Source organism: Arachis hypogaea, chromosome 19 (assembly GCF_003086295.3).
Source record: "Arachis hypogaea cultivar Tifrunner chromosome 19, arahy.Tifrunner.gnm2.J5K5, whole genome shotgun sequence".
NCBI classification, from domain to species: Eukaryota; Viridiplantae; Streptophyta; class Magnoliopsida; order Fabales; family Fabaceae; genus Arachis; species Arachis hypogaea.
In genome coordinates, this window is record NC_092054.1 from 70,529,321 (window position 1) to 70,545,749 (window position 16,429).

The following is a 16,429-nucleotide window of genomic DNA, read 5'->3' on the forward strand; positions in this document are numbered from 1 at the left end:
TGTGTTTCTAATTGTTGATGAAATCATATGGAATCTAATTTGACTGTTTGAATTTGGAAAATAGCCAATTTGCTGCTGAAATACTACCGGATTTTTCTCAACCATAGTCCTTGAACTGACCTTGTTTGATGGGTGTAGCAACTTCTAGTTAATGATTTCTATTCAATTAGAATTTTGTTGCTTAAATGGTTTTGAAAATCCTCAAGGGTATGTTTAAAGGTTTTTGGTCATGCTTCTAATACTCTTTGCTTTCAATGCTAACTTGCATATGTGCGTTACATGGTTGAGTAAGTTTTCAAATTGACCATAACTTAAAACTTCCTTAAAATTTTGTGCCTCTTTTGCTTAGACACACAAGTTTGAATGTTCTAGCCTATGTGACCAAATAGTTCATTATGTTCATACATAGTCTCATTAAGTCACATGGACCATGAGGTTTCCAATTCATATTTGAACTTGTGACTTGTATGCATTGTTAGAATTGGTGTTAAATGTGCTTGATTTACTTGTTTCTCAAGATCTTGATTTCACCAACACTACTATTGATCCTTGCATTGATTGATGGTTGTTCCATATTAGTTATTTTCTAGCTATGTCATATTTCATCATCGATGACTTGTTCCATTTCATGATTGTGAATGTGCTTACACTCCTAATTCGTGCATTCCTTTGGAACTTAGCTGGTAACCGCCATATCATTAATTTTCAAACTGATTTCTAACTTTAACCTGTTTAACCGACTAACCTCTTTTGGTTTTCAACTTAACTCTTTAGATCATTCTTTTGGATATGGTGCTTCCTAAGCATAGTGAACAAGTAATGTGCAAAACATGCATGAATTGAATTCTTGGTTTGAAGTTGGTTTGCATTTTGAATTATGTTTGCTTGCATTCCAAGAAATCTCATTTCTTTATTCACTTCATGAGTATGCTTTGCTTTGAACGCTTTATACCTATTTAGCAATCTGCTTATATTGTATCATCTCTATTTTTCAGGATGTCAGATAGAGGAAAAGCTATAGGCACTACTTCCAAAAAGAGGAAGCGCTCCAAGACCTCTACCCCCTCACCATATGTTAACTATGCCAAGAATCCGCTAAATGAAGAAGACATAGAAAATCAGCTACTCCCATCCACTGATTCAACCAAATTCTCCAACCTCTACTGCGAGCTACGCTTCTCCCATTATACAAAGAAGAACCTGAATATTGAGAAGAAGCTGAATCTTCCTAATGAAGTGAGGCGTGCCATAAATACCCGTATTTTGGAGTTAGGATTAGATTTCATTGATAGGAACTTAGGAAGGATTAACATCTCATGGGTTAAGGAGTTCTACTGTAACTTCTTCCGAATGAACTTGGATTCAGTGCACGTAAGGGGTAGAGAGATTATGATCACTGAGGAGGCTATAGGGGATGCACTGCTTTGCAGAGTTAGTACTCCTGACACTTGTGCCTACCAGCAGGCAGAGGTAGCCCTCCTCTCCATGACTTTTGACTATGAGGTGCTTAAGCACATGATTGCTACACCAGACGCTCCCTGGGTGATGGATTCGAACAACAAGAAGCCTAAGGGGATGCTATCTGCATATCTGTCTAAGGAGGCTAGGACCTGGCAGCAGATATTTGCCCACTACGTCTTGTTTACCACTCACTTCTCAGAGATTCCGATGGATATGCTACTTCTGATTGGGTGTGTCATGGAAGGGAAAGAGGTGTATTTCACCCAACTGATTAGGCATAGCATGTGGAGAGCTCATATCTGTGGCTTGCTACCATTTTCTACACTGGTTACTAGTTTAGCTGAGCTAGCTGATGTCCCGTGGGAGGACGACGACGTGACACCACCACCCCCAGATGACGACGACAAGGAAGTTACTATTCCATGGGGTGGATGGGTGCACAAGAAGCCCCCGACCAGACGTCGTTCTCGGGCTAGAGCGGTAGTTGATGCAACCAGACCCTTTTCCTCCACAGCAGCAGAACCCTCTTCATACACAGCAGCCGCAACATCCTTACCATCGCCACCACCAGCATCTGAGCCGACTTATCTGTTAGTGCAGCACCTTCTTCGCTTCATGGTGAGCTTTGAGTGTCGTGTCATGCGACGTCTTGACTGCATAGACCAGGTGTTTGCATCGCAGGGCATTGAGCTCCCTCCACTTCCAGAGTCTCCCGCTTCTGAAGAGTAGGATCAGGAAGAGGAGCATAGTAAGGAGCCGACACAGCAGGAGGCACCACCAGAGACGCAGGCCATCACTGAGGTCCAGCAGCCTTCTGAGGTCTAGCATGACATTCCAGAGCCACAACCAGTATCTGAGCCACAGCCAGTACCACCTCCAGTCCTACAGCCTGAGCATGAGCCACATCCTGGTGCGATTGTTGACCCCCATCCCGAGCTTCAGTAGTAGCATCGAGGACGATGCTTGATTCTAAAGTGTGGGGAGGTCACCGTTTGTGACCAGTGTTTACATTTATGTGGTGAACTTTCAGACTTCTATTTCTATTCGCTACTACTTTATTTTGTTTTATTCCGCACTTTATGTTTTGGATCATTTTGGGATTACTGTACATATTTGCTATTGTGGATACTCTTGTTTTGGTTGTTGCACACTCTCAGTATATATATGTTTTGCATCTTAGTTGTGTTTTGTATCTTAGTTGTTGATTGTGATTAGAAAGGAAATTTCTGGATTGCTAAAAATCTAGTCAACCCTTTTTATATAAGAAATGTGTTTTGATTGAAAAGGGGTAAACTAGCAAATTTTTTTTTTAAATTTTCTAAATCACAATATTGTATTAGAATAAACGTAGTCAATATGATGAAAATTTCCAAGAAATTCATTCTTACGGCACCACCCCAATTGGTTGAAAAAAAAATTTTTAGAACTTGCTTGAACTATATACTTGTGGATCATGTTTTGAGCTAAGAACACAAGCATGTGAGATTTGAGCTTAATTGTGTGGTTACATCATACATAACCACTTACTTCCATTCTTGTGTGCATTATTCTCCTCCTATGATTGTAATCCTTAATTTGTTTGATTCTTTTATGTCCATTATTTTGTGTATACATGCATTTATATGATTGAGGCCATTGTTCAAATAGCTCACTTACCCAAATAAGCCTACCTTTTATCTTCCATTGTTAGCCAATTTCGAGCCTATGCTTAACCCATTTGTCCTTAATTGTAGCACATTACAAGCCTAAGTGAAAAATAATAAATATCCCTTAATTTGGATCTTTGATTAGCTTAGACTAGTGAGAGTGTTTATCATTTGATTTTAGAAAAGTTAGGAACATTGGGTAAAGATAAAAGTGTGTTTGTTGAAAAATCTTGGGAATTGGGTACATACTCATGTATTAATCATGTGTAAACCATATGCATTGATGTTCTTATATATATTTTAGCTACAAAAAAAAAAGAAAAAAAGAAAAGAAAAGCAATAAAAAGGGGACAAAATGCCCCAAAGTGAAGTTCAATAAGAGTCAATGCGTATGTGTGATGATCAAAAGAGAATACATGAGTGTGTGAAAAAAGTGAAGAATGGGTAGTTAGGTTTGTTTAGAATTGTATAGGTTGTCATAGGTTAGGTGGGAAGTTTAAGTTAATCAAAGATACAAATCTCAAACTCACTTGACTACATGCATCCTACCTTGACCCTAGCCCCATTACAACCTATGGGAAAAACCTCATGATATTTGTATGCATGCATAAAGTAATTATTGTTTGTCAGATGAAAAACAAATCTTGGAAAGCATGATTTGGGGAGGAATAAGTGAATTGACCCCATACACTTGAGTGCATAGAGTAGATACACATCCGGCAAGGGTTCGATCGCTCAATTACATGTTTCCACCCATGATCATCTTTTCTTGCAAGTTTGTGAACTCTTTCAATAATCCAATCCAATTGCGGTTTGCTTGATTGCTAATACCTTGGCCCTTGTGCTTGTATGCGTATTCTCGAAGATTGATTTATTTTGACTATGCCATTGCATCATGTAAATAGATTGCATGTAGATAGACTGCATTTAGTAGTTGCATTGAATAAATGTTAAATACCCTTTTGCTTCTTCTTGATTTTAGCAGGAGGACATGCTTAGTTTAAGTGTGGGGAGATTTGATAAACCCCGATTTCGTAATTTATCTTGTGCTTATTTTGGGGGATTATGTCACCTTTTCTCGCATTTATTCAATGAAATAGTATGGTTTTGTAATTCTCCCTTGAATTTTGCTTAAGTATAAAAACGTACTTTTTAGGCCCTAAATTGGTGATTTTAATTAACTTTAATTCCATTTGATGCCTTGATGTGTTTGATGAGTGAATTCAGGTCCATAAGGCAAGTATTGGATGGAAGAAATGAGGAGAAAAGCATACAAAAAGGGAGAATGTATGAAGAAACAAAGATTGGAAATGCACTAAAGGACGTGCACGCGCACCAGGCGCGCACGCGCATAAGCGGTTTCACCTATAGACGCACATGCGTACACGCCGCGTCTGCGCGGGTTGAGAATTTGCTAATCGACGCGCACGCGCACATGGCGCGCACGCGCCGATACTCTCACGTGGCCCACTTGAAGGAAAAACGCTGGGGGCGATTTCTGAGCTGCACAGGCCCAAATCTAACTTGTTTCTGAGTGTATTTCATGCAGAATTGAAGTCCAAGCAAAGAGAGAGCAATTAGTTTAGCCAACATGAGCCTTTATTTAGTTTTCTAGAGAGAGAAGCTCCCTCTTCTCTCTAGAATTAGGTTAGGATTAGGTTAGATTATTTTAATTTCATGTTTGATTACTTGATCTCATCTTGCTTCTTTGATAATTTCTCATCTCTACATCTTGACTCTCTTAGTTTTTATGTTAATTTCTCATTTTTCTCTCTTTTGTGATGATGACTCATGTTGGATTTGTTTACATTTAATGCAATTTTGATGTTGATGTTTCTTTGATTGATGAATTGAGTTGTGATCTCCCTTTCTTGCAATTAATTGTGGTAGATTTTAGTATCCTTGCAATTTATGATGTTGACTTTTATTGCATTCTAAGTGTTTGATGGAATGCTCTCTTTAGTTTTTGAGTAGTTTTGTCAACTTTTGGCTTAAGCCAATGGACTTGAGCGATCTTGAGTTTTTGGGCATAATGGGTTTGGTGATTTGAGAACCCTGGGTGATCAATTTGAAGCCCATTGACGTTAACCCACTACTAAGCCAATTAGTAGGTATGTTAGGACTTAGGGGTGGATGTGATCAAGCCTATTTGACATACTTCAAGTCTAGGAGTAAATGTTACGTACTTAAGGCTTCGAGAAGTAGACTTAATGGGTTGGCCTCTCATAATTGTGAATAATTGGTTTGTTTACTAGGATAGTGATCTCAAGTACCCAAGTCTTAGCCAAGAGTTCTTTATTTTGCTTTCTTTACTTACTCAATCAGTTTACTTCCTTGCCATCTCATAAACAAAACCCCCTTTTTTTTTCTACCCCATCATAGCCAATACGCATGCATTACATTGTTTCCTAGGGAGACAACCCGGAGTCCAAATACTCTGGTTAAAATTCATTGGGTTTGTTACTTGTGACAACCTAAATTTTTGTATGAAAGGACTATTGTTTGGTTTAGAAACTATACTTTACAACGAGAATTCATTAGTGGAATTCTAGACCACACAAAAGTTCGTTCATCAGTGCTAAAAGGGGATGTTATCTCAACATCATTATGTTTATAATCTTTGTTGGATTCTATGATTGAGGTTATATTTTGCTACTTGGTTTTAAGTTCTTCATGCTTCACTTTTGTGAATACCAAGTACATGACATTGCCTTCAAGCTCTTAAATACTTTTGAATTGCATGATTTGGCAACCATGTGATTTGAACCTTATTCTTTGACTAGGCAATTTCTTGATGGATGATGTTGAACATTTACCTTAATGCATTGTGTTTCATTATTATATGCATCCATATATTATGGCTTGAATGCTTTCATGCTTCTTTAATACTTGTTTTACCTTACAAGTTTACTTAAAGCATCTCAAGCACACTAGGATGAGTGGTGTGCATGCTTCTTTTGTGACATAGGTTTTTATGCTAATGTGTGTTCTAAACCGTGCGCAATTTAGAATTCACACACTTATTTGTCATTAATGTCACATTAATTCACTCACTCAATTCTAGTGAATTACCTCACTCCAACAATGTATGCTTCCTTGCTTTTGTGTTTTCTTATCTTATGGTGTTCTTTTCTGTTTTTCATGATTGATGCACCACAAGCAAAAAAAGGAAGCGAGAGAAAGAACACACAGCAACTGGTTGACCTACCAGCTGAAGGTGGCCATCCGGAGAGTCGCCGTACCCCATTGCTCATCTTTGAGTATACCAAAGACGGTGCAAACTTTTAAGTGTGGGTTTGATTTGTTTGATTCTTTATGTCCATTATTTTGTGTATTCATGCATTTATATGATTGAGGCCATCATTTCATTTAGCTCACTTACCCAAATAGCCTTACCATTTATCTTCCATTGTTAGCCAATTTGAGCCTATGATTAACCCACTTTGTTCTTAATTTTAGCACATTATAAGCCTTAAAGCGAAAAACAATAAAAGTCCTAATTTGGATCTTTGATTAGCTTAGGCTAGTGTGTGTGTGTCATTCAAGTGTGGGAAAACTTGGGACATTGGGTGAATAAAAGGGTAGTTTTGTATTTTTATTGTAAATATTGGGAATTGGATACATGCTCATGTGTTAATTAAATGTATAGACCTTATGCATTGAGGTTCTTGAATAAAAAAAAGGAGAAAAATAAAAGAAAAGAAAAAATATATATATAGAAAAAAAGAAAGAAAAAAGAAGAAAAAAAGAAATAAAAAGGGGACAAAATGCCCCAAAGTGAAGCTCAATAAAATCAATGCATAAGTGTTGTGAAATGAAAAAGAAAATGCATGAGTATGTTAAAAAGTGAAAATGGGTAGTTAGGTTAGTTTTGAATTGTATAGGATGTCATAGGTTAGGTGGAAAGTTTAAGTTTATCAAAGATTCAAATTTTAAGCTCACTTGACCATATATGCATCCTACCTTGACCCTAGCCCCATTACAACCTATGAAAAGATCTCATGATACTTGTATGCATGCATGAAATAAATGTTGATTGTTAGAAGAAAAACAAATCTTAGAAAGCATAAAATAGGGGAGAATTGAGTGAATCAACCTTAAACACTTGAGCGAATAGAGTGCAAACACATCCGGTGAGGGTTTGATGCTCAATTACATGTTTTCACCTATGATCATCATTCTTCATGCAAGTTTGTAAAAATATTTAATAGCTCAATTCAATTGTGGTTTGGCATGGTTGTTAATACCTTTGGCCCTTGTGCATATATGTATCCTTAGGAATTGATTTATTTTGACCAAGCAATTGCATTCATGTAGATAGTTGCATATAAGTAGGGTGCATTTAGTTAGATTTCATTGAATAAATGATTGATATCCTTAGCTCTCTCTTGGTTTAAGCATGAGGACATGCTTGGTTTAAGTGTGGGGAGGTTGATAAACCCCATTTTCAGGGTTTATCTTATGCTTCATTTAAGGGATTTTATCACCTTTTACCCACATTTATTCAATGAAATAGCATGGTTTTGTAAATTCTCCTTTAATTGTGCCTAAGAGTGAACACATGCTTTTTAGGACTTAGAATAGCTAAATTTAATTCACCTTGATTCAATTAGATGCCTTGATATGTTTGTTAAGTGATTTAAAATTTAGGAGGCAAAGATTGGATCAAGGAAATAAAGGAAAAGCATGTATAAATGGAGAACTCATGAAGAAATGAAGGAATCGCAAAAGCTGTCAAGCCGACCTCTTTGCACTTAAACAACCATAACTTGAGCTACAAGGTCCAAATGATGCGGTTCTAGTTGCGTTGGAAAGCTAACATCCGGGGCTTCGAAATGATATAAGATTTGTTATAGTTGCATTCGTGCGTAGGGGCGCGCACGCGCATGGTGCGCGGACGCGCCGATGGTGGCACATGCTTCACTTAATGCAACCCGTGGCCAGCGATTTTAGAAGCCTTGTGGGCCCAATCCAACTCATTTCTGATGCTATTTAAGCCAAGGATTGATGGGGAATCAACATACTTTTACATACTTTAGATACTTTTGATCATTAGTTTAGTTTAGATTAGTTTTGGAGGGAAAGTTAGTTTTTAGAGAGAGAAGCTCTCACTTCTCTCTAGAATTAGGATTAGGATTAGGTTTAGTTCTTAGATCTAGGTTTTAATTCATGCTTTCATCTTCTTCTACCTTTCAATTCTTTGTTGTTACATTCATCTTCTTCTATTCTTTTGTTGTAATTTCCTTTATGTTGTTTCTATGCTTTATTGTAGATCTACTCTTGTACCTTCTATTTTCTTCGAATTCAATTTGGGGTAATTCATAATAATTGTGCTTCTTTTAGTTGTTGTTGTTAATTCTTTGCAATTAGTTATTGTTAGATTTTACTCTTGTTATTGATTTACTATGCTTTATTCTTTTGCCTTCCAAGTGTTTGATAAAATGCTTGGTTGGATTTTAGTGTAGATTTTATTCCTCTTGGCTTTGGTAGAGTAATTAGTGATGCTTGAGTTATCTAATTCCTTTGTAGATTGATAATTAGAAGTTGCTAATTGATTTGGTTACCACTAAAACTAGTCTTTCCCTTAGGAGTTGGCTAAGACTTGTGGAATCAAGTTGATTCATCTGCTTGACTTTCCTTCACAGTTAGAGGTTAACTAAGTGGTAGCAATGGATAATTGTGGTCACAATTGAGGAGGATAACTAGGATATGACTTCTAATTCTCACAACCTTGCCAAGAGCTTTCTAGTTGTTAGTTTATTTTCATTGTCATTTACTTTTCATGTTTCTTATCAAAAACCCCAAACATAACTCATAACCAATAACAAGACACTTCATTGTAATTCCTAGGGAGAACGACCTGAGGTTTAATACTTCAGTTTATAAATTTAGGGGTTTGTTACTTGTGACAAACAATCTTTTGTATGAAAGGACTATTGTTGGATTAGAAACTATACTTACAACGAGATTTCAATTGTGAATTCTAGACCACACAAAAGTACGTTCATCACTCACTACCTTGTCCCAGGCTCATGCCAAGCCTTCCTACCAAGCATCATACATAGCGCTCAGTGAAGATTCAAAATGTAGAGCTCCACTTAGCTTCCCTTGGTTCCCTCTTCGAACCTTGGCTGCTTCATTTTGGGAGTGTCGCGCCTTGTTTTTCTTCAATTGGGCCACGAATACGTTGAAATAGTTAACGTAGCGCTCAATTTTTAAATGCTACCTCCTTGGCTTAATGGGCTTCCCTTGGTGCGCGTTGCTTTGCTTGGCAAGAGCGCTCCGTTGCTTTGGTGAACGCTGGCCTTGTTTTGCCTTTCTCGCGCATTGCTTCCTTGCCTTGTGAATGCTTGAGAAAGTGAAAAGAATTCAACGTAGCGCTCCCTTTCTTCCTTGGATGAGCGCTTCGTTAATTCAATGAACGTTACATGCATGCAATTTAACTTTAACACCTTGGCATTGATTTAATAAGTGCTTTCATAGGCTTAACTAATAATGCCGTAGCATTCATTCTCATTTGGTTTCATTTCCAATTGGATTAGAAATCAAAGTTTTTCATGCATGCTTTTATTAATGCCTTAATGGTATTAATAATATTACATGCATTCTTTCTTGAACTTTATTAATAATGCCAACGTAACGTTCATTTATTTCAACGTAGCGTTCATTCATTCTCATTGGCATAATTAATTAATGTTTCATGCAACATTTCATTCATTCGGCCATTTATACTTAAATGCATGCATGCATAAGCATTAATGCATGTGTATGAGGCCAAGGTTTCATGGTCATGGGCCACGCTTTTAAAAGCGTGGCCTAAAGTTCCAAAGCGTGCTCAAACTTCAAAGTGTGTCCCAAAATTCCTCTTTTCTTCTTTTTAGCTTATTTTGTGCCATTTTGCTTCTTTTTTCCACTTATTTCCTACAAAATTTATAAAATCAAAAGATCAAGGAAATACACCATTTAAGCACAAAAGCATTCAATATTTAAGCACAAATCATCAATTTCTTGTATGAAAAAGCATAGAAAAATATGACATGATGACATGTCATCAAAACACCAAAGTTAAACCTTGCTAGTCCCTAATCAAGAAAAGAATCATGCAATAAAGATTGACAATCCAAGGTGAGAAGAATAGCAGTTAATATTCATGGTAGGCTAGTTTTCTATGCATGCTACAATCACAAAAGAAATGTAAATGATTGATGCTTCTATCGAGCTCATTTTATGAAATCTTTTCCTTATATTTCTTCCTTGAAACAAACTTTTAATTTTCTTATTAGCTTCTCTTTTTGGGTGTTTTACCCCATGAGTTGATAACAAAGCTACGATTCTAAATGCTTTGTTTTCAAGTATTACCACTTGATACATAAGCATCACAAGCATTTAATTAGAGGACTTCGTTAAGCTCATTTATTTCTTTTCTTGATTCTCTAATCATTGATGCTCAGAACCTTGAGCTTTGAGGGAGTGCTTTTGCACTTGAGCCTAGCCTTGACTTCTAAGTGTTTTGTTTTCAAGCTTTTTGCTTGATACATAAACACCACAAGTACTTAACAATGAAATTGTCATTGGTACTCAGAGCCTTCAGCTTTCTCATTCTTTCCCTTTTGCTTTTCTTGTCTTAATTTACAATTGCTTCTTCAAGATTTTCATGATTTCAAAAGATTTCACAAAATGTCCTAGATGAAAGCTTCAATTAAATAAAATCTAATGCAATTGAGCAACAATTAATCATACTAGCCTTCCACTACTTGTATGCACATGCTAAGTTCTTCTTAAATTCCTTGTTTGTTTGTATGAGGCCAAGGTTTCATGGTCATGGGCCATGCTTTTAAAAGCATGGCCTAAAGTTCCAAAGCGTGCTCAAACTTCAAAGTGTGCCCCAAAATTCCTCTTTTCTTCTTTTTTTCACTTATTTCCTACAAAATTTATAAAATCAAAAGATCAAAAAAATACACCACACAGAAGCATTCAATATTTAAGCACAAATCATCAATTTCTTGTATGAAAAAGCATAGAAAAACATGACATGATGACATGTCATGATCCTTCCTTACATGCACACCGTTCATTCCAATTCTTTCAAAAGGCATCTGGACCATCCAATCTTCAGTGAAGCTTGCTATAAATAGCTCCACCTGGACCAGGCTTCACAACTCAAGCTTTCACACTTCGTGCATTGAAAAAGAAATCTATTTCAGTTTCCTTGAAGAAAAGTTGTAGTAACTGTGTTCCGTATGTCCCAAACCATACTTGTCTCCTTAAAATTTTTATTCTTGCTTCACCAGTAAGCCAACCTCTCATCATATGAATTATAAATCCCGCTTAATGGACTGATCCTTTCAAGGAGGGAGGTAGTCATAGAGGATCAAACTCTTACTCCATACTAGGAGTGTCCTTTCTGTGCTCTCATGGATTAGCTTAATACGCTCAAGAGACAGGCTCTTGTTTACAGCATGAGGCAGGGTTGGGCTTGCAGCAATATGCTAGTGTCCCTTAGTGCCATTTCCCTCATCCATAGTGAATATTATGATGAGATAAGTGAATATTACCATCTTCCATGGTGAAAAGCCTTTAGTAGAAATATTTTTGTTTTTCCAGCCCCTAGGCATCTCCCTTTTGGGGCCTTCCTACATGGTGGATAGTGTACATCCAACACCAAACTTACGTTTAGTCTTAGGAGGGATTGAATTGGTTTCAATCAAGGGGGCTTGAATGCTGAATCCTTTATGCAAGTGCCTCCCTTGTTCGGGTGTAATGGAGGGTTATAAACCGTGAACACCATGAAATGAGCCAATTGCTCATCTTCTGGTTCTTTTTGCACGCCTAGGAAAGGTAGCTCTTGAGACTCTTTCACCTCTGCAAGGGCATACTTTGTAGGAGTCACAAGCTCCTCTTGTACGCCCAGAGAAGAATCAAATTCAGGTTCCTCTTTCCTGTAAGGGCGTGCTTAACGGCATTTTCAGGATCCTCCTAGTCCTTGATTGCCTTAAGTCCCTCAGTAGTAGGCTCCTGAGGTTCGGCCTCCTTGGTGAAGACTACTGTTCCACCTTCTTTTAAGGTCTCCTTCCTAGAGAGCATCAAGCTTTCTGTGAAGGCCCTATAGGGATGTGTGATAAACCATTAATTTATGGTTTATATTGTGTTTAATTGTGTCGTTTTATCAACTCTTTACCCACTTATTCATTAAAAAAAGCATGCATTTATAATTCCTTCCTAAAAATGCTTTATGGTTGAAAACTTTCTTTCTAGAGACTTTTAATTATGTATTTTAATTCTCCTTTATTCCATTCGATGCCGTGATCTGTGTGTTAAGTGTTTCAGGCTTTATAGGGCATGAATGAGTTGGAGATTGGAAGGAACAAAAGAAATTAAGGAGATGACCAGCGATAAGTGACGCGGACGCATGGCTCACGCGGCCGCGCGATATAGTGGAAATTGTAGTGACGCGGACGCATGGCTCACCCGACCGCGCGGATTGAAAACTGCATCAATAATGCGTCCGCATGAATGACACGATTGCGTGACATGCGCGATTTGCATAATCTGCAGAATTCGCTGGGGGCAATTTTGGGCCCTGTTTTGACCCAGTTTTTCGGCCCAGAAAAGCAGACTAGAGCCAGGGAACATGCAAAAAAGGAGAAAATATTCATTCTGCACAGTTTTAGTTTTTAGATCTAGTTTTACTCCTCCTCTAGGTTTTTCTCTCTACACATTCATAGTTCTTAGGATTTCAATTATTATTGTTTTTGCATTGGGATATTGAGAAGAGTTATTGCCTCAGCAAGACTTCGTCATTCTAGTTTGTTCTCTTTACTTGTCTCTTACTCTTCCATGTTCTTAATTTACTCAATTTCACTATTGGATTATTTTAGAATTTATTAATACAAGAATTACTTTTATTTTTAATTGATTTCTTTGATTATTATTTATCATGTCTTTCTTTAATTCCCTTTCCTATGTTATGAATTATACATTCACGATGAGCGAGTAGTTCTATAACTTGATTGGGAGTTGATTGAAATGAAGACCTTGAGTTGGAATGCTTAAAAGAAAAATTGTAATTGGGTTTATTGTTGGATTGCCCTCTAGTTACTGACACCAATCCCTTTTAATTAAGCGGATTGGAACTTGTGAATAGAAATAGCATTCCAACTTGTTTGACTTTCCCTTACCTAGTAAGGGATAACTAAACAGAACAACCTTCAATTGTCAATTAATCTTGAGAGTACTCCAACAAGAATAGGGCTTCCAGCTAATCTAGTCCCAGTCAAGGCTTTTATTTAAATCACATAAATTCTCTAATTTAATTTCCTGTTCATCAACTCAATTCATTTTTGAAAATATCTGATTAATAAAATAGCACACCTTTCTGCAACTCGTTGGGAGACGACCTGGGATTCATACTCCCAGTATTTTCATTTTAATTTTTGTGACAACCCTTCTAAATTGATAGGCGGATTTCTAGTTGGTTGAGAACTATACATGCAACGCATATCTTATAACAATTCTTAACTCGCCAATTTTCGTCACGTCAATTTTTGGCGCCGTTGCCGGGGAGTTCCAATAGAGTGCTAAGTTATTGATTGGATTTTATTTATTTGCATTTTATTTTATTTTGCTACTATGAGCTGCATGTTTCTTTCGTTAGATAACACGTTCACTTCCTGATCCAAGCTTGCCAGCATTCGATCCTGAGATTGAAAGATCTATTTCACGAATAAGGCAAGCTCGGCGTCGGTTAGCCCTCTCTGAGGGCGGATCTGAAACGTCACTTGAGGAAGAAACCAGCTCCCATTCTACTGATTCAGTTGATTTACGTGCAGGTGACATGGCAGCACCTAGAAGAGTTACTATCCAGGAGGCTGGAGCCCCTGATTTTTCAATGCATCCGTTTCAAGCGCATCACCCAGAGGTGGCTACAGATTTTGAAATAAAGACTGCACTGCTCAATTTGATGCCCAAGTTTCCTGGCTTACCTACTCAAGAGCCTATTAAGCACCTGAGAGATTTCCAAGCAGCCTGTTCTACTGTCAGGCGTGATGGTGCAGATGAAACTTCAATCTTGTTAAAAGCCTTCCCATTCTCTCTTGAGGGAAAGGCAAGAGAGTGGTACTACACTCAACCCGCAGCAACTGTATCCGACTGGAATACATTTAGAAGAGAATTTTTAGAAAAGTTCTTTCCAGCTGAAGTTACTGATAAACTAAGAAAAGACATTTCCATGATTGTTCAGGATGAATCTGAGACTCTCTATGAATACTGGGAGTGCTTCAATAATCTTCTGGAAGCATGCCCCCACCATATGATTGACAAGATAGTGTTGCTCGGTTATGTCACACAGGGCATGAGGCCCTAAGATAAGACCACATTGGAAAGTGCTAGCAATGGGTCTATGAAAAAGTACAAGACCACTGATGAGGCATGGAAATTGATCAGCGACTTAGCTGAATCTACTCGGAATCACAGGCAGAAACAAGGCCGTTCAAAAGCTGTTGCAGAAATATCCTCTAGCAAAGAGACTGCTGCTCTAACTCAGAGTATCTGTGAAATGACCAACTTACTAAAGCAGATGCAAGTGAATCAACAAGTTCAGCAAGCTCAACCTTCTCCACCACAGCAAAGCCAACAGTTAGTCCCACAGAGAGTTTGCGGAGTCTGTGCTGATTATAGCCATTGTACTGATGAATGTCCGCAGCTCCAGCAGGAAGACAACACCGTGGCAGCCACTCATAACTTCTATGACCGCCCCAACCAAGGGTACAATCAAGGTGGCAGTTACAGCCATGGATGGCTGGACAATTCTAACCAGAATTTGAGGGACAACAATAACAGAGGAGGCAGAGACAATCAGGGAAATCAGAGGTGGAATAATAACAACAACAGGCAGTAGAACCAGAACCAACCTTATAGAGCACCTCACCTGAGGCAATCCTAAGGACCACAGAATACCCAACAGCAGACCTCTCAAATTACTTATCCTTCTTCATCTGCTAATGATGAGTTACTACAATCTATTGATCGGAGACAACAGGCCATGGAAAATAACCTTTATGCTACACTAAATGGTCTGAACTCTACCTTGCAAGCTCTTTTCTCACATATTGGATTAATGAATAACTCCAATAACCAGCCTTTGAGCTCCAGTGGAATCTCCTCTCAACCAATACCCAATCCAAAGGGTGGCATCAATGCCATCACCCTAAGGTCCGAAACCACACTGCAGGAGAGGAATCAGGAGGAGCCAAGCCCACCAGAACACGCCTCAGCTGAAGAGGTAGTGGAAATAGAAGATGTTGAAGAGGAAGAGGCATACAGGACATGGCTGAAAAAGAAGAAGCTCAATCATAGGAAGAAGAACCAAAGGGCGCAGACACTGCAAAAAATGCCACTCCTATTCCATTTCCACAACTTGCAAGGAACCCCATGAAGCAGCTGGAAGTGGTGCAAGAAGTCTGGAGTCGCCCCAGTACAAGTGGTGCCCAAGAAGTCTGGAGTCACTACAGTGAAGAATGAGCATGGAGAGCTCATGGCAACCAGAGTTCAGAACGCCTGGAGAGTCTGCATTGACTACAGGCGCCTCAACCAGGCCACTCGTAAGGATCACTATCCTCTTCCATTCATTGATCAACTGCTGGATCGCCTGTCAGGTAAATCATATTATTGTTTTTTAGATGGTTACACAGGTTATTTCCAAATTCATATAGCTCCTGAAGATCAGGAAAAGACCACTTTCACATGTCCTTTTGGGACTTATGCTTACAAGAGAATGCCCTTTGGCTTGTGCAATACACCAGCTACTTTCCAAAGGTGCATGATGAGTCTTTTCTCTGTTCTTATTGAGGACTGTATGGAGGTTTTTTTGGATGATTTTAGTGTATACGGCGATTCCTTTAGCCTTTTCTTAGATGGATTATCTAGAGTATTAGATAGATGTGTCAGTACAAACCTTGTATTGAATTTTGAAAAATGTCACTTTATGGTTAAACAAGGGATTGTACTAGGACATGTTGTGTCTAATACTAGCATTTATGTAGATCCAGCAAATGTGGATGTTATTTCTAGTTTACCTTACCCCTCCTCTGTGAGGGAAGTCCGTTCATTCCTTGGCCATACAGGTTTTTACAGGAGATTCATTAAGGACTTCAGTAAGGTAGCACTTCCCTTATCCAGACTACTACAGAAAGATATTGAGTTCGAGTTCAGTGAGGATTGCAAACAAGCGTTCGATAAGCTGAAAACCGCCCTAACTCAAGCTCCAATTGTGAGAGGACCAGAATGAAGCCAACCATTTGAAATAATGTGCGATGCTTCCAACC

General features: G+C 38.2%; 1 non-coding gene across 1 annotated transcript; it reads right to left on the reverse strand.

Annotated features, from left to right (window-relative positions):
• Window positions 1–14,313: 14,313 nt before the first annotated feature.
• On the reverse strand, window positions 14,314–14,421 carry LOC112780362 (small nucleolar RNA R71). Its single transcript, XR_003191204.1, has one exon. It is a non-coding gene; the product is annotated as a small nucleolar RNA R71 (small nucleolar RNA).
• Window positions 14,422–16,429: the final 2,008 nt, after the last annotated feature.